The sequence below is a fragment of the Sciurus vulgaris genome (genome assembly GCF_902686455.1).
Source record: "Sciurus vulgaris genome assembly, chromosome: X".
Classification (NCBI taxonomy): Eukaryota; Metazoa; Chordata; class Mammalia; order Rodentia; family Sciuridae; genus Sciurus; species Sciurus vulgaris.
In genome coordinates this window covers 82,120,024-82,144,875 of record NC_136471.1, presented here as the reverse complement: position 1 = coordinate 82,144,875, position 24,852 = coordinate 82,120,024, and the positions used below count along the sequence as shown (strand labels likewise).

Genomic DNA, 24,852 nt, shown 5'->3' with positions numbered 1-24,852 from the left:
AAATCCTTTAAATAACCAAATAGATATTCTGGTCTTGAAAAGTACAATAGCTGAAGAAAATATGCAGAAGAGGGGATTAATAGTAGTTTGACTTGGCAAAAAAATAGAATGATCAATCATGAAGATGAATGTCTGGAGATTATACAAGTTGAAGAACAGAGAGAAAAAAAGAATCAAGAAAAGTAAACACTTCCTTATAGAAATGTGGGACACCATGCATATAATGAGAATATCAGAGGAAAAGGAAAGAAAAAGAAGTATATTGAAGAAATAATAGCTGAAAAATCCCAAATTTATACAAAAAGTTCAATAACCTACAACTAGAATAAAATCATACCCACAGATAGACATGTCACAGTAAAAATGCTGTAATGAAAATGCAGAATACAATCCTGAAAATGTCAAAAGAAAATGACATATCACTTACAGGACAGCAATAATAAGTTTAACAGCTGATGTCTAAACATAAATGATGAAAATCAGAAGACAGTGGGATAACATATTCAAAATGCTGAAGGGAAAACACTACCAAAAGTACCACATCCAACAGAAGTATCACTTAAGAATTAGGGCAAAAGGAAAAACTACCCAGATAAACAAAAACCGAGAGAATTTTTTCCTAGGACACATGTTGCAATAGTGTGAATATTAGTGTCCCCTCAAAATTTATATTCTGAAATTCTAAACTCATGATGATAGCATGAAGAGGTGGGAATCTTTGGGAATGCACTGAATGTTGAAAAACTATGCTTTGCCCCAAGATTGGGAATATACAAGAGAGCCCCCTGTAATCAATGAACCAAGGTTGCGGGATACAAGATTATTATACAAATATCAATTATTTTTTATACATTGACAATGCACAATTTGAAAATAAAGTTAAGAAAACAATAAATTTGTGATAGTATCAAAAAGAATGAAACACAGTAATAAATTTTAAAAAAGTTAAAAAGCTTTTCCTTTGAACTTTTCTTCATATATTTGTTGATGATTCATATTTCTTCTACTGAGAAGTGTCTATTTAGCTCCTTTGCCCATTTATAAATTGGGTTATTTGTCAATTATTACTAAGCTTTTTGAGTCTTTATATATCCTGAAAATTAATATTCTGAGATGCAGGTGGAAAAAGTGCTATTCCATTCTGTAGGCTCTCTCTTCATTTTCTTTTTTTTTAAATTTATTTTTATTGTAAACAAATGGGATACATGTTGTTTCTGTTTGTACATGAAGTAAAGGCATACCATGTGAGTAATCATACATTTACATAGGGTAATGGTGTTTGATTCATTCTGTTATCTTTTCCTTCCCCCCCACCCCTCCCACCCCTCTTTTCCCTCTATAAAGTCCCTCCTTCCTCCATTCTTGCACCCCTCCCACCCCCCATATGTCCTCATCCGCTTATCAGCGAGATCATTCATCCTTTAGTTTTTTGAGATTGGCTTATCTCACTTAACATGATATTCTCCAATTTCATCCATTTGCCTGCAAATGCCATAATTTTATTATTCTTTATGGCAGAGTAATATTCCATTGTATATATATACCACAGTTTCTTTATCCATTCATCAATTGAAGGACATCTAGGTTGGTTCCACAATCTGGGTATTGTGAATTGAGCAGCTATGAACATTGATGTGGCTGTATCTCTGTAGTATGCTGATTTTAAGTCCTTTGGGTATAGGCCAAGGAGTGGGATAGCTGGGTGAAATGGTGGTTCTATTCCAAGTTTTCTAAGGAATCTCCACACTGCTTTCCAGAGTGGCTGCACTAATTTGCAGCCCCACCAGCAATGTAATAGTCTACCTTTTTCCCCACATTCTCGCCAACACCAATTGTTGCTCTTATTCTTGATAATTGCCATCCTATTTTGGGTGAGATGGAATCTTAGGATAGTTTTGATTTGCATTTCTCTTATTACTAGAGATGTTGAACATTTTTTCATATATCTGTTGATTGCTTGTACATCTTCTTCTGTGAAGTGTCTGTTCATTTCCTTAACCCATTTGTTGATTGGATTATTTGTATTCTTGGTATAGAGTTTTTTGAGTTCTTTATATATTCTGGAGATTAGTGCTCTATCTGAAGTATGAGTGGCAAAGATTTTCTCCCACTCTTCATGTTCTTGATTGTTTCCTATTCTATGAAGAAGTTTTTTAGTTTGATGCCATCCAGTATATGAAATCAATAAGGAAAAGGTGGTATATGCACAATGGAGTATTATTCAACCATAAAGAAGAATGACTATGACTTTTGCAAGTAAGTAGATGGATCTAGAGACTAGCATGCTAAGTAAAATAAGCCAGTCCCGAAAAGTAAGAGGTTGAATGTTTTCTCTGATCTGTGGAAGCTAACTCACAATAAAGCAGGTAGAGGGGAAGAATAGATATTCAGGAGATTAGACAAAGGGAAATGAAGGGAAGGGTGGCAGATAGGAAAAATAAAAGACAGTAGAATGAATCTGAAAAAAATTTCCTATATACTTATTTCAATACACCACAATGAATCCCACCATCTAGTACATCCATAAGAAAGGGGTCTCGCTTAGAATAGACACATTTCATGCTTTATAATTGTGTCAAAATGAATTCTACTGGCATGTATAACTAAAAGTTTCCAATCAAATTTTAAAAAGTTTTTTCTTTTTACAATATTTTACAGCAAAATATTGAAGAAATTAAAGAATTTCAAAGTAAATGGTAAAATATCCTTTGTTCTCTGATTCGAGTGCTGGAAATTGTCATGTTGGCAATACTGCCTAAATTCATCTAAAGAGTCAATGCATTCTATATAAGAATCTCAGCTAACTTCTCAGTAGAAATTTTCAAGGTAGTTCTAAACTCATATTGGATTTGAAAAAATTAAGCATATCTATAAATTCCTGAAAAGCAGCAATAAAGTAGGAGACTCACACTTCCCCATATCAAAACCTACTACAAAGCATTGAAAATAAACACAGTATGGTTCTGGCACAAGGATAAGTACATACATGAAAGGAATACAATTGACAGTCCAGAAACAAAGTCATATACATCTCTAGTCAACTTATTTTCAATGAGGATGCCAGATTAACTCAAATAGGTTCAAAGACCTAAATTAAAGAACTAAAACTATGAAACTCTTAGATTAAAATATAGGAATAAATCTTCCTAACCTTAGATTTAACAAAAGATTAATTGAATTAACACCAAGAAATGAACAAAAGAAGAAAAATAGATAATCAGACTTGCCTTTATTAAAATTAAAAATATGTATGCTTAAAAATGCTAGAAAGTAAAAATATAACCCATAGTATAGAAACAAATATTTGCAAATTTTATGTCCAATGAGAGACTTGTACTTAGAATATAAAAATAATATTTACAACTCAACAATAAAGACAAAAATCTCAATAAATAATTACACAAAAAATCAGATTAGATGTTTCTCAAAAGAAGATATACAAATGGATAATAAGCACAGAAAATATTGTACAGTATTTATCATAGAGATTGAAAACCACAATGAGTTACTACTCTGTACAAATGAGATATTTAGAACTATAAAGTTAGGTAACAACTGTTGTTGAGGAGGTTGAGAAATCAGAACACTCATACCAATGGCATGGATGTAAAAATAGTCTAGCTGCTTTGGAAAACAGTCTCAAGTTCCCGAATTTATTTTATTTTTTAAAATATTTTTTAGATATTTATAGACCTTTATTTTATCCATTTATTTTTATGTGGTGCTGAGAATTGAACCCAGTGCCTCACACATGCCAGGCAAGCACTCTACCACTGAGCCACAACCCCAGTGCACCTGAATTTATGAAAAATAGTATTACTATATGATCCTATGTGGCACATTCAAGAACTTCTTTTTCCAGCACTAACTTTTGGTAATCACTAATCTGTTCTCCATTGCTGAAATTTTGTCCTTTCAAAAGTGTCATATAAAAGGAATCTTGCAATATATACCCTTCTGTGATTGGCTTTTTACACTAAGCATAATCCCTTGGGGATTTATCCAAGTTGTTCCATGCACCAATCATTTGATCTACTTTATTTCTGAAGAAGACTACATAGTCTATATTTACCATATATTATATAAATATTCACCAGTTGAAGTGTATCTGGGTTGGTCAAGGAAAAGACAGAGCCATAAGAGGGCAGTATCATTCAATAAAATTTATTGAGTGGAACTTGGACTGATTACATGAGAGGGAAAGTCCCTCATAGAAGAAGATTCTCCAGTAGTGCAGGGCTATGTGTCTAGGCAATGCCACTCAGCATTAAGGTAAGGCATCTCTGGTTCCAAAGGGCAGCAGCAGTTTGGCTAATTTTATGTTCGTAAGGTTTGTCTCACTTTGGGTAACAGATATTGGGTGAATATTGGTGGGACATACAAAGAAGACAGTCTATAAATGGCTAAAAATGTGCCAATTTGGATTTTATTTAAAGCAATCAAATGTGTAATAATTTCAATTTTGTGAATGTATTTTCTTTGGATATGCGATATAAAAGAAGTCAATTATAAAATAATATATATTGTTTTACTCCAATCATATGAATGTCTACAATACATAAACTTACAAAGATAGAAAGCAGATTAGTAGATGCTTAGGGCTGGAGATGGGAAAAGATGAGTACATAGATGAATATGAAATGGATATGTGCTCTTCTTAAATTGATGAAGATATTCTGCTTGAACATATCTATAAGTACATACAAAAATGTGAATTGTAAACTTTACCATGGTGAATTGTATGTCATGTGAATTATTTTAATAAAGCAATAAAAACCTGAATGGCAAAAAAATATTCAGTTAGAAAATAGCAAAACATAGAGGAGATATTTCACCAATGAGGATATACACATGGCAAATAAATACATGAAAAATAGTTAAATATCATTTAGTGTCAGGAAAATGCAAACTAAAATCACAATGAGATAATATTATACACCTATCAGAATGGCTAAAATTTTAAAACGTCAGATAATGACAAAGTTGTGTCAATTATTTGTACATTGTTTAGGAGAGCATAAAATGGTGCGGCTCCTATGAAAAATGGTTTGGAAACTAAATGTGCAACTTACCTCTTGACCCAGCAATTAGACAAAAAACCACAACTTTATATTCCAATAAAAGTCTGTATACTAAAAGTCAAAGCAGATTTATCTGTAATAGTCCAAACCTGGAATCAGCCCAGATATGCTTCAACTGGTGAACAGTAAGCAATCCATGCTAACTATGTGCTATACAATACAACTTGGCAATAAAATGGAACAAATAATTGATGCATGCAACAAATGGGATGAATCTCCAAGGAATCAGGCTGAGTGAAAAAAACAGTAGCATAATGGTACACAGTACATGATACATTTACAAAACATTTTTGAAATTTCAAAATTTAGAAATGGAGGACAGATTAATGGTTACCAGGAGTTAGAGATGGAGAAGCAAAGCAGGAGGCTGATAGGTATGGTTATAAAAAGGCATGTTGAATCCTTGGGACTGAATCAATACATTGATAATAGTGAAGATACACAAATTTAAATAGGTGATAAAAGTATGCAGAATTTAAGATGCACACTCACAAATATATACAGATTAGTCAATATCTGGGGAAATCTGAACAAGATCAGTGGGTTATATCAGTGCCAGTATCTTTGTTGTAATATGATGCTATAATTTTACAAAAGTTACAATTGGGAGAAATCAGGCAAAATATACAAGAAATATCTCTATATTCTTTCACTTTTTATTGTTAAGAATATTAAACATAATAGCTACACTCAAAATAACAAATTTTAGAGTCTACAATATAATATCATTAACTGTAAACACATTGTTTTATAGGAGATTTCTACAAATTTCCATCTTGTATGAATGAAACACTATAACCTTTTGACAGTAACCCCCATTTCACTTTCCCCTCAGTGCATTTGACTCTTTTAGATACCTCAAGTAAGAAGAAACATATAGTAATTTTGTCCTTCTGTATTTGACTTATTCCACTTGGCATAACACCCTCAAGTTTTCTCCATATTGTTGGAAACAACTGGATTTCTTTTAAAAGACTGAATAATATTTCATTGTATGTGTGTACACTTACCATTTATTCATCCTTGAACATTTAGATAGGTTCCATGTCTTGGCTATTGTGATAATGTTGAAATGAATCATGGCAGTACATATAACTGTTTGAAAATAAATATACAGAAGTGGGACTTCTGGATCATATGGTAATTCCGATTTTAAATATTTGAAGAAACTACATATTTTTCAAAAGTAGCTGTGTTGTTTATATTTCCATAAGCAGTGTAAAAGAGGTTCAACTCCTCCATATCTTACCAACACTTATTATCTTCTGCTGTTTTGATAACAGTCATTCTAAGACTTGTGAGGTGATATCTCATTGTGGTTTTGATTTATGTTTTCCTGATAATTAGTGATTTTGAGTATCTTTTCATATACCTGTTGGTCACGTTTTTTTTTTTTTTGGAGAAATGTCTGTTTGATGTATTATTTTTCATAATAGCATGAACCTGTGATTGCCTCAATCAAACTCTCAATTACAAATAATAATCTTAGGAAAAATTCTGGAACTGACCATGGTAGATTAAGCCTATCACAGCAGAGAAGAACAGTGAAAACTCTGAGAGCAACTCCAACTTGATGACAAGAGTGATAGTAGAGAGGGTGATCCTGAACCAGAGACTGTAATCTTTATTTTTACCCATTTACTTTCTAAATTTCTCTCCACATTCTGCCTCAAAAGTGGCCTCAGTCATAGAGTTATATAATAACAGTAATAATGCAGTTACCCAAATACTCAAGAGAAAACCCAACTTTCTGAATAGAAACAGAAAATTGAATACTGTGGTTTAAATATCTTCCATATAATACTCCAAAACTTTTTACATTTGTACTCTCACCACTTTACTCTGAGGATGGCTTTATTTGTGCATAACTGCATGACATCACAAGTGAATAAAACTCTTAATATAAACTCCATCTGCTAAAGTAGAGGACAGAGAAAAGGGGCCCCTGAGATCAAGACAGTATGTAAAAATGCCCAAACAGCATAATTTAGTAAGGTGATCCCCTAATTCTGTGCCTGAATCAAAAAAAGTCCTAAGTATACATATATGCTGAGCAAGTTAGGGAGACACCCAAAGCAGTACAGTAAAGGCTTTTGCTACTGAACTCTGAAATAAACCATCACCCCAGCCCCAGACTATCTTCTGAGTGGCACATGGATGAGACAGACTACATACACCATAGAAGAGGATTTGAAAACTTAATTAACATTAGAATCATCAGCAACAAAAGGCAAGACAGGATGTATGGACAGATGAAACTCTTGCTAAAACAAAGAAACAAAACAAAATAAATATTAATCAGAGTATTTTAACAAGATTCAGCACCTCATAATTAATTAATATTAAAAATATCCAGAATAAAATCCAAAGTTGTTCAACAAATAAAGAACTAGGAAAATGTGACTAGTTCTCAATGAAAAGATAACAGATGTCAATTACAAGGTGACTACAATTTAGGAATGATCAAACACGTATGATAAAGCAACTATTATAGCCACAGTACTAACCACTTTGAAATTAATAGAAAGATATTCACAGAAGAAAAAGGAAAACTATAAAATGAAGCAAATTAAAAATTTTAATGCAAAAACAATGTTCAATTTTAAAAAAAAGTGTTTTTGGATGGGATCAATAATAGAAACGAGATGACAGTTCAAAGAGTCAATAGAAATTATCCAATCTGCAGAACAAAGAGAAAATCATTGAAAAATATACTGATTTTTTAAGAAACTTATAGAATAATAATAAAGGGTACAATACTTACATTGGAGTCCCAGAAAGGGGAGAAAAAAGCCATTGTGTGGAAAGGGCATTTGAAGAAATTATTTCTGAAATTTTCCCATAATAGTTGAAAAATAAAAATTTACAAATTCACAGGCATGCATTTTGTTATATTCTTAATTTTTCAGCTTTACGGACATTTCACAAATAACAATTGTACATATTTAAAGTGTACAAAGTGATGTTTTACATAGGCATTGTGAAATGATTACCACTATCAAGTTAAAATATCCATCATTTCACATAGCAACACTTTTTTGTGGTATGGTGGTAGTATTTAAAATAGACTGTTAGCAAATTTCAAGTATACAATAGGTTATTAGTAACTATCACCTCCATGCTTTCCATACAATCACCAGAATTGTATGATTCCATTTGTAAAAACATTCTAGAAAAGGGAAAACTACAAGAATGTCTTTAACATGTTAGAGGTAAATAGAAGGTTTGACTAGAAATTTGTAACAGAAAATTATTTTTTCAGTTATAAGATTCCTATATCTTGATTGTGCTGGTGATTACAAGACCCATAGAACTGTATTCCAAAAGGGTAAATTTTAACATATCATATTTTTGAAAATAATAATTGGACAACAATTCTTTGAAGAGTCATCATAGCCAAGTCATTTGGCCATCCTCAACATCTGCTTAAAAATATCCCTAGAAACAGATGTGCTGGACAAACATTAGGCACAATATTAGGAATTTACATATGATGGTGTATTTTTTTTTCAGACAATGAACCCAACAGGAGCATCTTCAATCTGGCCAACATCTCTGGGAAAAATAAGTGGAGTATTTCATCTTAGGCATGTGGACATGCCTTTTTTCAATCTAATGACCTGATATTAGTTGGTCGTCCTGTTTTAAATGTGGCTTTTGTGCATATAAATGACATTTGTAGCCAAAGTTTGTAAACACTATTTATGATTTTGTAATTAAGAGGCATACCTCTAAAGTCAGAAACTACATATATTCTAATCTTAGCTCCACCAATTTCTCACTTCATAACCCTGACTAGATTAACCTCTCTGAGCCTGTTTCCTTATATGTATAATGAAAATTATAAAAATGCCTGCCTTAGAGGATGTCATTGTATCTGATTCATAGTAAGTAATAGAGATGATGATGACAATGATATTGTTTTTGAATTTTAGAATTTAAAAATTAGACAGGACCTGTCTAAAAGATGTATAGTACATGAAGTTCTATATGCTCACTTCTTGCATTGACCTCTTACAAGCAAGCAACTGTGTTTACTTATATAAGACTGTCATGCCTTGATATATGGGACCCTGATAGCCTTATCCCTGGGTATATGTGACTGAATCATGGATCTATGCCAAAACAATGTTTTTTTTTTTCTAAAATTGAGTTTATTCACCTTGTCTCCTGAGAAAATTGCACATTGGTTTTACTTTGCCAAGAATTTCCGGGAATCCACAGGCGTTGTGAAGATATCCATAGGCTTCCAGATCCCTTCAATCCAAAGAGTAGATAGGAAGGAGTCAAAAGCTTATATGACAAATCTACGTGGAACTCAGTGACAAATCAAACCAATGAGGTTCCTTTCACTTTGGAAATCTAACAATATCATGTGAATAGAGAAGACAATGCTTTATGGAGATCAAGCAGATACCTGGGTCACTTGGAATAGTGATTATACCTTGAATAATTCTAAGTTACTGTTCTCATTCTTCCTGAGGCCACACATTTCTGCCTTACTACCACATCCCCCATATATCCCAAGGCATCTCCACATAAGAAGGTCTGACCTAAGCTAATTCAGGCACTCATGTTCCTTAAAACTTAAAAGTACCTAAAAATATTGTCTGAAAGGAGAGCAAGTACCATAAAAGGTATAAAATTAGCTTCCTAATCTCATTCTGTGGTCAATTGTGGTGATGGACCTCATCCCCACCCTAAGAGAGTAAAATGATTTGAATGTTACCCCTCTAAAATGCAGGTGCTACCAATGTGATGGTAATTTGTGTTGGGGCCTTTAGCAGGTAGTTAGTTCATTTGGGTTCCTTTCTTGTGAATGACATTAAGTCCCTTGCAAAAGAGACTTCACACAGCATTTCCCTCTCTTGTTCTTTTACCTTCCACCATGGCATTCGTTCTTTTCAGAAGCAGCAGCACAAAGGCACCATCTTGGAAGCAGAGGGCAACCCTCACTAGACAACTGAACCATAAGAAAATAAATGTGTAGTCTTTATAAATTACCCAGTCTCAGGTATTTTGTTATAGCAGCACAGATTTGACAGTTCTCCGTTCTTTCTTATACTAAACTCAAATCTATTTTAATAAGTTCCAAGATACAGTTCCTGTCCCTGTTCAAATTAAATGATGTCATTAAAGTGATGTATTAGATTTTCATTTTCCATTTTGGTTATCTAGAAAAAAATAATGAAATTTTCAAAACAATTCATGTATCCTTCTAATGAGGACATTAGCGATCAGTTAAGTAAGTGAAATTTTTAGATTAGCCTGGAAAATGAGTTATTAGGCATCAAGAAAGGTACTATAGTCAGAGGCAAAACTCAGGTTTGGGATATAATCCAAGAAAATGTTAAATTTTCCCCCATCTGTGTTTACTTTCACCCTATTCTCAAAGTCTGTTTATTCTGTTATCTAGTTTCATTCTCTGCCCTTCAGGCTGGCCATTGCATTCTCTGATTTCATCTTTCTTTCCAGGCAACCCCTTTTTGTGCATTGCTCACTCAGCTTTCTGTACTCTGGACTCCTTCCTAGCCATTTTCCCTCTCCATATAGGGTCAACTGCCCAAGAGGAAATGAATGGTGGTTTAACCTGACATAGGGCAAACCTCTGGCCAAATATCCCTGAAAAGAGCAGGAAATCTGGAACTGAGGAGACCATAAGGGCAGTCAGGTTTAGGTTTGGGGGCCACATCTTTTACTCAACTCTAAAGTTATGCAAATGTCAGAGAATTCTCAAAGCCTCTAAAGGCCTCATCCAAAGATCATCATTGACTTACTACCTACTTCAGGAAAGCCATCCTCCTCCTCCAGAAAAGGCTACACCTTCCCAGATTGAAGGACTCACTATACTCAGAGTTAGCATTCATGAGACAACTTATTTTCTCAGGGAAAGGAGAAAGAATAGTGGAAATTAAATTAAGTGGAATGGGCAGGAAATCTCAGAGGTTGTCTCCCAAGGTTCCCCTCAATGAAGCAATTACTGTCGTAGGAATGGGAGTGCTATGCTTTAGTTATTGCTTTGTTTGTGATATTACCAAACAACAAGGAAACATATTTCTAGAGCATCTTCTATGTTCTAGGTCTTGTGCTAGCCATTTTATTTACTCTGGGTATGATATCATTGATGGAAATAACCCACTGCTAGGCAAAAAGAGAAATGTTAATCTTCCTGACTCCCTACCTCCCCATTACCCTGCACAGACAACCATTAGTAAGTCTTATTATTCTATCTTCAAAATAAATATTTCCATCTTCCTCCCTCCATATGTTCAGTTATGAATCTGGGTCAATCCACTATCACCTATAGTCTAGTCTAATGAAATAGGAAACCTACCACCTTATGTAAGTTCTTATGCCCCTATAATCCTTCTCCACATGATAGCCAATTTTAACATTTTCAAACAAGCATTTGATTGTACCTATTTCCTGATTCAATAGCTTACAAATGCCTAATAGATAAATCACAAATCCTCAACTTGACCCACAGGGTCAAGTTTAGCTTTCCAGCTTTATCTACATTCACTCACATTAGCCCCTTTTCTACTCCAGGTGTAACAGACCATACTCATTTCCTTGAGTATGGTCTGAATATTCTCCCCTTGTTCTTTACCTGACCATCTCTTACTTCTCTTTAAGACATCACTCAAACATTATTCCTTAGGAATATCTTCCATGTACTTTTCCTTTATCCCCATGTGCTTTATCCTTACCCACAAATGAGGCCTCTATAGTATAGATAAATGAGCAAAAAGGACAAAGTATTATGGGAGGATACAAATAATTCTAATATTCATTATATTTATCATTCTTTCCTTATGATTCATTTCCTCTGTTCTAGTGTAAACACTGAGGGCCAAAGTAATGCCTTCCATATTCCTTGTAGAACCGGTGTACATTCTTCTTCAAATATTTGTTCTACTGAGACCTTTTGAACTTACATTTTTCTTGCTTCTTATCCTTATTTCTCTTAGAGTATTCAGATTATATTTTTCATATTGGATGAATTTTGGAAGTTCATAGTTTATAAGAAACTGGTCCATTTATTTATTTATTTTGTTTTAATATTTTCAGATATATATGACAGTAGAGTGTATTTTGACATATTATACACACAAGGAGTATAAGTTAATCTAGTTAGGATCCCATTCTTGTGGGTGTACATGATGTGGGGTTTCGCTGGTGGTGTATTCATATGTGAACATAGGAAAGTCATGTCCTATTCATTCTACTGTCTTTCCTATTCCCAACTTCTCTTCCTTCCCTTCATTCCCCTTTCTCTAATCTAATGAATTTCTGTTCTACCCTCCTTACCCCTTATTGTGTGTTAGCATCCACTTGTCAGAGAGAAACTGGTTCATTTTTAGTTGTTTAATTTATATGCATAGACTTGTTTGTCCTATTCCCTCATTACCCTTGTAAGGGCTGAAGTATCTGTTATTAGATCACTGTTTTGTTCCTGGTATTAGTGATTTGTATTTGTTCACATTTTTATTTCTTAATTCTGCATTGTTTTTCATTTTAGTGATCTATTCAAAGAAGTAACTTTGTTTTCCTGATTTTATCTATATTTTCCATTTTCTTTCTTCCATTTTCTTTAAGTCCATTCTCATCATTGTTGTTCCCTTTCTTCTTCTTAACCTTGGGTTTATTTTAAATTTCATTTTCAAGATCCTTGAAGTAAGAATGTAAGATATCAATTTGAGACTTTACCCTTTTTCAATGTAAGTATTTGGTGTTATAAATATTCTCTGTCAGCATTGCTTTAGCTGTATCTGATAAATTGTACCCTATAGAATGTTCTTTTCTTTTTCACTAAGTTCTAAGTAGTTTTAAATTTTACTTTGACATCGACGTTGTTAATTTCCAACTGCTTGGTGACTTCTCGGTTGTCTTTCTGTTATTGGTTTCTAGTTTTATTTAATTAGGATCAGAGAACTCTTTGGGGTGTCATGTGCATTTCAACTATGACTAAAGAAGCTGAACACTTTTCATGTCTATTGGCCACTTGGATATATACTTTTATAAAGTCTTAAAACTGATGCTAATTTTTCTACTGAACTGTTTCATCTTTTTCTTACCATTTGTAGGAGATGTTTTTATATATTCTGCATATATCATCAATTGTGTTTATGCAAACAACTTCTCCCACCCTCTATCTTATATTTTTGCCCGATTTTTGGTGTCTTAATTGCAATGTATTCCCATTTATCAATTTCTATGTCTCATCGTTTTTATGTCTTATAAAAATAACCTGAAGATTCTTCTACATTTTCTTCTAAAAATGTAATAATTTACTTTTAGTATTTGTATGTACAGCATACCTACAATTTATTTTGTGTATGTGAAGTAGTATGAGAAAATTTACCTTCTTGGTTTCCATTCCTGATTGACTTAGCACCATTAATTGAAATCTTTCCCAACTGTTCCACAATATTACCTTTGTCATAAATCAAAGGTATATATATATGCAGATTCACTTCTAGACTTATCACACACCATTCATCTATTTTCTATTCATATACAAAACCTACACTGTCTCGACTTTCATATTGAACAAGATGGAAAAAATGTCCCATCTCTGTTCCTTATGTAAAGATAGCTTGGTTGAAACATGTATAATGAAGACAAGAGACTGGATCATGGAGAAAAAAAGGTAGAAAACTGTAGAAACTTGAGAACCTATGACCAATATAACAATGAATTCCTTAGTTTTCCTTTCTATTTCATTTATCCAAGATTGATTTTGGAGAAAAGAGCAAATCATAAATTCCTATGGAAAAACATTTTTAAAAGCTAAAAATGAGGGATAAGATTTCCTGCACCACTGGCCCAGGCCCAGGCCCAGACCTGCATGGAGCAGATCAGATCTCCAGAGCCACTGGCCCGGTCCCATGTCCAGCCCCATGAACACTCAGCACTACACCCCCTACAGCTCCCTATCTACCAACTTGTTGTGATGCCTCTACTGCCATCTTGGATTATCCATGACCCAGATGCCACCATATTAGTGGGACAGTTTTCATCCTGGGACAATAGCCAACAGCCAGAGACTAGAAGCCCATGATCAAGTACCTTTAATATATCAGGCTACTGAATACTGGGAGGTTAGAATAGTATATTACAGTTTTATTGTACATTTTCTTTTCTTTTTTTATTTTTTCTTTCACTTTTTTTCTCACTCTATTCTTCTCTTATTTATCTGTTTCCTTCGAGTCTCTTTGTCCCTTTTCTCATGTTAACAATCAGCTTCTTTTGATTCTACTTTCACTCTTTCTATGATTTAGTACCTCAGTATACTCACTTATCTCATTAGCATTACATCCTACACCACTCCCCCATCCTCTTTGTCCACTGTTAGAAAGTTTAGACCTTATTTCAAACCTATTGTTCACGCTATAGATAATAATCAAATTCATCATCCCTGTTTATTACAATACTGTTAAGATCTTAATAGGTGCTATTGGGTTTAAGGCTTCATATTGTTTGTATTGGGTGCTGCTAATATTGATCACCCCCTTAAAGGTGAGGTATTGAAACCTGCAGGGACACTATAAAACTATAGGGGGGAAACTGTAATACCTCAGATCCACACTGCTAGAGGAAAAGATACAAAGACAACATAAAAAAAAAAAAAAAACGAGGGAAGAAAGCACTCCAAACAAATCAAGATGCTATATTAATAGAATACATTGACAGCATAGTAGAAGAAATGTCAGAAAAGGAGTTGGAATGTACATAATTAAAATGATCTGTGAAGTAAAGATGATATAAGAGAGCAAATGCAGGCAACAAATGATCACTTCAATAAACAGTTCAAATTCAGGAAGCAAAAGATCAATAAAGAGACAGATTTGGAAGAAAACAAACAGAAATCCATGAAATGAAGGAAACAATAAATGAAATGAAAAACTCAATAGAAAACAACAGATTGGATCACTTGGAAAAAACATCAGACCATGAAGACAAAATATTAAATCTTGAAAATAAAGTTGACTGCACAGAGAAGATGGTAAGAAATCATGAACAGAACATCCAAGAATTATGGGATAACATGAAAAGACCAAATTTAAGAATTATTGGGATTAAGAAAGGCACAGAGATACAAACCAAAGCAATAAACATTCTATTCAATGAAATAATATTGGAAAATTTCCCAAACCTGAAGGATGAAATGGAAAATCAAATATAAGAGGCTTACAGGGGAGCAAATGTACAAAATTATAACTAATCCACACCAAGGCACAATATAATGCAAATGCCTGATATACAAAATAAACATAGAATTTTAAAGACTGCAAGAGAAAAGCATCAGATTATTTATAGGTGGAAGCCAAAGTGAATATCAGCACATTTCTCAGCATACCCCCTAAAAGCTACAAGGTCCTGGAACAACATATTTCAAACTCTGAAAGAACATGGTTGCCAAGCAAGAATTTTATACCCAGCAAAACTAACCTTCAGGTTTGAGGATGAAATAAAATCCTTCCATGATAAACAAAAGCTAAAAGAATTTATAAATAGAAAGCCTGTACTACAGAACATTCTCAGCAAAATATTCCATGAGGAGTAAATGGAAAACAACAATGTAAGTCACCAAAGAGAGGAAATACCCTAAAGGAAAAGCCAATCAAAGGAGAAACAAAACCAAGTTAAAAACTGAAAATAAGCCAAAATGACCAGGAATACAAATCATATCTCAATAATAAGCCTGAATGTTAATGGCCTAAACTCATTAATCAAAATACATAGACTGGCAGATTGGATCAAAAAAGAGAGATCCAACAATACGCTGCCTTCAAGAGACTCATCTCATAGAAAAAGATACCCAAGGACTAAAGGTGAAAGGATGGGAAAAAATATACCACACATATGAAATCAGTTAAAAAGTGGGGGTTTCCATCCTCATATCAGATAAAGTCGACTTCAAGCCAAAGTTAGTCAGAAGGGATAAAGGACATTTCATACTGCTTCAAACAACCATAAATCAGCAAGACATTATAATCATAAATATTTATGCCCCCAAAAATGGTGCATCCATGTATGTCAAACAAATCCTTCTCAATTCCAGGAACAAAATACACCACAATACGATAATTCTGGGTGAGTTTAACACATCTCTCTCACCACTGGATAGATCTACCAAACAAAAACTGAACAAAGAAATATAGAACTCAATAATGCAATCAATAACTTAGACTTAACAGACATATATAGAATATTCCATCCATCAATGAGCGAATAAACTTTACTCTCATCAGCACATGGATCCTTCTATAAAATACACCATATGTTATGCCACAAAGCAGACCTTAGTAAATACAAATAAATAAAGATACTACTTTGTATTCTGTCAGATCATAACAATGAAATTAGAAATCGATGATAAAATAAAAAACAGAAACTATTCTAAGACCTGGAGACTAACTAATACACTATTGAATGAAGCATAGATAACAGAAGACATCAAGGAGGAGATAAAAAAAAATCTTAGAGGTAAATGAGAACAAAAATACAACATATCAAAATCTCTGGGACACTATGAAATTAGTACTAAAAGGAAAATTCATTGCAAGTAGCACAATAAAGAAAAGAATAAAAAGTCAACAAGTAAATGACCTAACATTACATCTCACAGCCACAGTAAAAGAAGAAAATATCAATACCAAAATTAGTGGAAGACAGAAACAAGAGAAACAGTTCAAAAAATTGACAAAACAAAAAGTTGGTTCTTTGAAAAAGTAAACAAAATTGATAAACTCCTAGCCACACTAACAAAGAGAAGGAGAGAAAAAATTCAAATTACTAGAATTCATGTTGAAAATGGAAAGATCACGACAGACACCATTGAAATATATAGCATAATTAGAAGCTACTTTGAAAACCTATACTCCAACAAAATAGAAAATATCAAAGACATCGATAAATTTTTAGAGACATGTGATCCTCCCAAACTGAATCAGGAAGATGTACACAATCTAAACAGATCAATTTCAAGCAAGGAAATAGAAGAAGCCATCAAAAGCCTACCAACCAAGAAAAGCCCAGGACCAGATGGATTCTCAGCTGAATTCTACAAGACCTTTAAAGAAGTACTGATACCAATACTCCTCAAAGTATTTCAGGAAATAGAAAAGGAGGGAACTCTTCCAAATTCATTCTATGAGGCTAGTATCACTCTTACAACAAAACCAGACAAAGACACATCAAAGAAAGAAAACTTTAGACCAATATCCCTGATGAACATAGATGTAAAAATTCTTAACAAAATACTGGCAAATCGCATACAAAAATATATTAATAAGATAGTACACCATTATCAAGTGGGGTTTATTCCAGGGATGCAAGGTTGGTTCAACATCTGAAAATCAATAAATGTAATTCACCACATCAATAGACTTAAAGTTAAGAATCACATGATTATTTCAATTGATGCTGAGAAAGCTTTTGATAAAATACAGCACACCTTCATGCTGAAAACACTAGAAAAAATAGAAATAGTAGGAACATACCTCAACATTGTAAAGGCTATCTATGCTAAACCCACAGCCAACATCATTTTTAATGGAGAAAAACTGAAAGCATTTCCTCTAAAAACTGGAACAAGACAAGGATGCCCTCTTTCACCACTTCTATTCAACATCATCCTTGAAACACTTGCCAGAGCAATTAGACAGATCAAAGAAATTAAAGGGATACAAATAGGAAAAGAAGAACTAAAGCTGTCACTATTTGCTGATAACATGATCCTATATTTAGATGATCAAAAAAACTCCACTAGAAAACTTCTAGAACTAATAAATGAATTCAGCAAGGTAGCAGGATATAAAATCTAATGAATTTCTATTCATATGTGATGAGTCCTCTGAAAGAGAAATTAGGAAAATCACTCCATTCACAATAGCCTCAAAAAACATTACTTGGGAATTAGTCTAACAAAAGAGGTGAAAGATCTCTACAATGAAAACTACAGAACACTAAAGAAAGAAATTGAAGAAAACCTTAGAAGATGATAAGATCTCCCTTGTTCTTGGATAGGCAGAATTAACGTTGTCAAAATGGCCATTCTACCAAAGGTGCTCTACAGATTCAATGCAATTACAAATAAAATCCCAATAACATTCCTCACAGAAATAGAGAAAGCAATCATGAACTTCACCTGGAAGAATAAGAGACCACTAATAGCCAAAACAATCCAGAGTAGAAAAAGTGAAACAGAAGATATCCCAATACCAGAGCTTAAACTATACTACAGAACAATAGTAACAAAACCGGCATGGTATTGGAACCAAAATAGACTGGTAGACCAATGGTACAGAATAGAAGACACAGAGGCAAAACCACATAAATACAGTCACCTCCTACTATACAAAGGAGCAAAAAACATACAATGGAAGAAAGATAGTCTGTTCAAAAAATGGTGCTGGCAAAACTGGAAATCCATATGCAGTAAAATGAAATTAAACCTCTATCTCTCACCCTGTACAAAACTCAACTCAAAATGAATCGAGGACTTAGGAATTAGACCAGAGACCCTGCACCTAAAAGAAGACAAAGTAGGCCCGAATCTTCATCATGTTGGCTTAGGATCAGTCTTCCTCAATAAGACTCCAAAGCAGAAGAAATCAAAGCAAGAATCAATAAATGGGATGGACTCAAACTAAAAAGCTTTTTCTCGGCAAAGGAAATAATCAAGAATGTGAAGACAGAGCCTACAGAGTGGGAGAAAATCTTTTCCACATGCACTTCAGATAGAGCACGCTTATCTCCAAAATTTATAAAGAACTTATAAAACTTTACAACAAAAATACAAAGAACCCAATCAATAAATGGGTCAAGGACCTGGACAGACATTTTCCAGAAGAAGACACACAGGCAATTAATAAATATATGAACAAGTGTTCAACAGCTCTAGTAATTAGAGAAATGCAAATTCAAACAACTCTAAGATTTCATCTTACTCCAATTAGAATGTCTTTTATCAGGAACACAAACAATAATAGATGTTGGCATGGATGTGGGGGAAAAGGCACACTTTTACATTGCTGGTGGAGTTGCAAATTGGTACAGCCACTCTTGAAAGCAGTATGGTGAATCCTAAGAAAACTTGGAATGGACCCACCTTTTGACCCAGTTATCCCACTCCTCGGTTTATACCCAAAGGACCTAAAATCAGCAAACTACAGTAACACAGCCACATCAATATTTATAGCAGCTCAGTTCACAATAGCTAGATTGTGGAAACAACCTAGATGCCCTTCAACAGATGAATGGATAAAGAAACTCTGGTATAGAAACACAATGGAATACTATGCAGCCATAAAGAAGAATAATATTATGACATTTGCAAATAAATGGATGGTATTGGAGAATATCATGCTAAGTGAAATAAGCCAAGCCCAAAAAAACCAAAGGCCGAATGTTTTTCCTGATAAGTGGAGGATGATATATAATGGGGGTGGTGGTGGGGAATGAGAGAATAATGAGGGAATTTTAGAATATGTAGAAGAAAATGAGAGGGAGGGGGTATGAAAAATGGTGGAATGAGACAGACATCATTCCCCTATGTACATATATGATTACACGAATGGTATGAATCTGCATTGTGTACAAACATGTATACGAAATGATGTACCCCATTTGTGTACAATGAATCAAAATGCAGTCTGTAAAAAAATTAAAAGCTAAATAAAATTAATTTCAAAAAGTAGTAGAAGACAGGAAATAAATGAAGTCAGATCTGAAATTAATGAAATTGAAATAAAAGAAATGATTGAAAAAATTGACAAAATGGAAAGTTGGTTCTTTGAAACAATAAAAAAATTGATAAACTCTTAGTCACACTAATGAAGAGGAGAGAGAAAACTCAAAGAATTTAAATTTGTGATGAAAAAGGAAATATCATGAGAAATACAAAACATAATTAGAAGTTATTTTGAAAATCTATACCCCAAAAAATAGAAACTACTGAAGACATTGACAAATTTCTAGAGACATATGCTCCTCCAAAACTCAATCAGGAGGACATACACAATTTAAACAGATCAATCTCAAGCAATGAAATAGAAGAAGGCATCAAAAGCCTAACAACCAAGAAATTCCAGGGACAGACTTATTCTCAGCAAGTTTTAAAAGACCTTCAAAGAACTAATACCAATACTCCTCAAAGTATGCCATGAAATAGAAAGGGAGGGAATCCTTTCAAACTCATAATATGAAGCTGTTATAACCCTGATATCAAAAGCAGACAAAGACACATCAAAGAAAGAAAACTTCAGATCAATATCCCTGATGAACATAGATAGAAAAATTCTCAATAAAAATTCTAGCAAATCCCATACAAAAATATATTAGGAAAATATGCACCATGATGAAGTGGGGTTCATCCCAGGGATGCAAGGTTGGTTCAACACCTGGAAATCAATAAATGTAATTCACCATATCAACAGACTAAAAGATAAGAATCATATGATTTCAGTAGATGCAGAAAAAGCATTTGATAAAATCCAACACCCATTCATGCTCAAAACACTAGAGAAAATAGGGATAGTAGGAACATACCTAAACATTGTAAAGGCTATCTATGCAAAGTCCACAGCCAACATCAACTAAATTGAGAAAAATTGAAAGCATTCCCTCTAAAAACTGGAACAAGATAGAAATGCCCTCTTTTAACACTTGTATTCAACATCATCCTTGAAACTCTATTCAGAGCAATAAGACAGACCAAAGAAATGAAAGGGATACAAATAGGAAAAGAAGAATTCCAACTATCACTATTTACTAAAACATGATTTTATGTTTGGAATTTCCAAAAAATTCTACATGTAATCTTCTAGAAGTAATAAATGAATTCAGCAAATTAGCAGGATATAAAATCAACCATACATAAATATAATGCATTTTTATTCATGAGTGATGAATCCTCTGAAAGAGAATTTATGAAAACTATCCCATTTGCAAAAGTCTCACAAAATAAAATACTTGAGAATCAATCTAACAAAAGAGGTGAAAGACATCTATAATGAAAACTACAGAACATTAAAGAAAGAAATTAAGGAAAACCTTAGAAGATGGAAAGATCTCCCACGTTCTTGGATAGGTAGAATTAATATTCTCAAAATTGCCATACTACCTAAAGTGCTATACAGATTCAATTCAATTCCAGTTAAAATCCTAATGACATACTCACAGAAATAGAGAAACTGTTTAGGAAGTATAAGAGACCCAGAATAGCTAAAGCAATCCTTAGCAGGAAAAGTGAAGCAGGTGGTATCAGAATACCAGACCTTAATCTATACTACAAAGCAATAGTAACAAAAACAGCATGGTATTGGTGCAAAAACAGACAGGTAAACCAATGGTACAGAATAGAAGACACAGAGACAAACCCACAGAAATATAGTTATCTCATACTAGACAAAGGTTCCAGAAACATACAACGGAGAAAAGATAGCCTCTTCAACAAATGGTGCTGGGAAAACTGAAAGTCCATATGCAGTAAAATGAAATTAAACCCCTCTCACCCTGCACAAAACTCAACTCAAAATGAACCAAGAACCTAGCAATTAGACAAAATACCCTGCAAAATAATAGAAGAAAAATAGGCCCAAATCTTTGTCAAGTGGGTTTAGGACTGGACTTCCTTAACAAGACTCCCAAAGTACAAGAAATAAAAGCAAAAATCAAAAGTGGGAAATAAAATAAAAATAAAAGATATAATATAATAAAAAGCTTTTTCTCAGCAAAGGAAACAATCAACAATGTGAAGAGAGAGCCTACAGAGTGGGAAAAAATGTCACCCACACACACTTCAGATAGAGCACTAATATCCAGAACTTATAAAGAACTCAGAAAACTTAACACCAAAAATACAAATAACACAATAAGTGGGCTAAGGATATGAACAGACACTTCACAGAAGAAGATCTACAAGCAATCAACAGATATATGAAAAAATGTTCCACATCTCTAGTAATAAGAGAAATGCAAATCAAAACCACCCTAAGATTCCATCTGACCCCAATTAGAATGGCGATTATCAAGAACACAAGCAACAGGCCACTGTTGTTGCCACAGTGCCCACAAAACTTTCTGGAGCACCCCTGCGGCTGCCTCTCCCTGCCTCTCCTCCTGTGCCCTTCCTGCCCCTTTGCTTTCCTCTTGCTAGGTGGCTGGGAAGGAATAAACGATTCAGCCAGGATGTTACTAAATGTCAGGCTAAATGTTACTCCAAGAAACCGAAGGACAAGATGTCTGCTTATGCCTTCTATGTGCAGACTTTCAGGGAAGAACATAAGAAGAAAAATCCAGAAGTCACTGTCAATTTTGCAGAATTTTCCAAGAAGTGCTCTAAGAGGTGGAAGACAACATCTGGGAAAGAGAAATCTAAATTTGATGAAATGGCAAAGGCAGATAAAGAGCACTATGATCAGGAAATGAAGGATTATAAACCAGCTAAGAGAGGCAAGAAGAAAAATGACCCTAATGCCCCCCAAAAGACCACCATCTGGATTCTTTCTGTTCTGTTCGGAATTCCACCCCAAGATCAAATCCACAAATCCAGGTATCTCCATTGGAGATGTGGCAGAAAAACTGGGCAAGATATGGAATAATTTAAATGACAGTGAAAAGCAGCCACACATCATTAAGGCTGCAAAGCTGAAGGAGAAATATGAGAAGGATGTTCCTGACCATTTGTCTAAAGGAAAGTTTGATGGCAAAAAGAGCCCTGCTAAAGGTGGAAGAGGAAGATGAAGAAGAGGAGGAGGGAGAAGAGGAGGAGGAGGAAGAGGATTAATAAAATTTGTTTATCAGTTTCCTTGTGAATACCTAAGAGTACAGGAGCATCATGATTGACACATCTCATTTGAGATGTGTCTGTTTCTCTCATTAGGTTCAGTTACAGAATTTGATCACAATCATATTGTACTCTCACAGAGTCCTCTAGAAATTGTCAGTGGTTGACATGAAGTGGCCCTGGGTGTCCAGAGCACCCTGAAACCGTATCAAAGTTGTACATATTTCCAAACATTTTTAAAATGAAAAGGCACTCTCATGTTCTCCTCACTCTGTGCACTTTGCTGTTGGTGGTAGAAGGCAATTGAAGATGTTTCTGGCATTTTTTTTTAAATTGCTAAGGTGGTATTAACTATATGGTTATTGACTAGAAATCGTCAGTTATCAACTGTATATATCTATAGTCTGTAAAAAGAACAAAATCACCAAGAAAAACTCTTGATGCTCCTTGCTGACATTGAGGCTGTGGGGTAAGATGCCTTTTGGAGGTGCCATAGCTCAGAGATGGACCTGTTGACACTGCAGTGGGCATCCATTCAGTTTCAGGTTTTCTTGTTTTTGTATACAATGATATAGCATTCTGCTGCCTTTCTTAGTTGTGGAAAAAGGGGGCGGTCAGCTGTCATACGAAGAGTTTGTATTTTTTTAGTTAACTACAGTAGATTTTAAATTTGTTATCAAACAAACTGTAGGACTCTTCATTGTCAGCAAAGAGTCACTGCATCAATGAAAGTTCAAGAACATTCTGCACATAAATACAATTTGCAATGTTATGTTATATTTTAAATGTATTTTTATTGTAAACAAATGGGATACATCTTGTTTCTCTGTACATGACGTAGAGGCATGCCATTTATGTAATAAATAGGGTAATGGTGTTTCATTCATTCTGTTATTTTCTCCTTCCTGCCACCGCTCCCACCACTCTTTCCCTCTATACAGTCCCTCCTTCTACCATTCTTGCCTCCCTGCCACTCCCCATTGTGTATCATCAACCACTTATTAGTGAAGTCATTCGTCCTTTGGTTTTTTGAGATTGGCTTATCTCACATAGCATGATATTCTCCAATTCCATCCATTTACCTGCAAATGCCATGATTTTATCATTCTTTATGGCTGAGTAATATTCCATTGTATATATACCACAGTTTCTTTATCCATTCATCAATTGAAGGACATCTAAGTTGGTTTCACAATCTGGCTAATGTGAATTGAGCAGCTATGAACATTGATGTGGCTGTATCTCTGTAGTATGCTGATTTTAAGTCCTTTGGGTATAGGGAAAGGAGTGGGATACCTGGGTCAAATGGTGGTTCCATTTGAAGTTTTCTAAGGAATCTCCACACTACTTTCCAGAATGTTTGCACTAATTTATAACCCCACCAGCAATGTATGAGTGTATCTTTTTCCCCCACATCGTCACCAACAACTATTGTTGCTTGTATTCTTCATAATTGCCATTCTAATTGGGGTGAGATGGAATCTTAGGGTAGCTTTGATTTGCATTTCTCGAATTACTAAAGATGTTGAACATTTTTTCATATATCTGTTGATTGCTGGTACATCTTCTTCTGTGAAGTGTCTGTTCATTTCCTTAGTCCTTTTGTTGATTGGGTTATTTGTATTCTTGGTGTAGAATATTTTGAGTACTTTATATATTCTGGAAATTAGTGCTCTATCTAAAGTATGCATGGCAAAGATTTTCTCACACTCTGTAGGTTCTCTCTTCACATTGCTGATAATTTCTTTGCTGAGAGAAAGCTTTGTAGTTTGAATCTATCACAGTTTTTGATTATTGCTTTTATTTCTTGTGCTATGTAGTCATGCTAAGGAAGTCTGATCCTAAGCCAACATGTTCAAGATTTGGACCTACTTTTTCTTCTCTAAGGTGCATGGTCTCTGGTCTGATTCCAAGGTCCTTGATCCATTGTGAGTTGCATTATGTACAGGGTGAGAGGAGGGGTTTAATTCATTC

General features: G+C 34.1%; 1 pseudogene across 1 annotated transcript in view; it reads left to right on the top strand.

Moving 5' to 3' along the window:
- The window catches only part of LOC306651579 (high mobility group protein B3-like), a 75,638-nt pseudogene extending 52,760 nt beyond the window's left edge, over positions 1 to 22,878 (top strand). The window contains exon 3 of the transcript in view: positions 22,249 to 22,878. The product of the transcript in view is annotated as a high mobility group protein B3-like (transcript). The remainder of the gene's footprint in view (positions 1 to 22,248) is intronic.
- Positions 22,879 to 24,852: the final 1,974 nt, after the last annotated feature.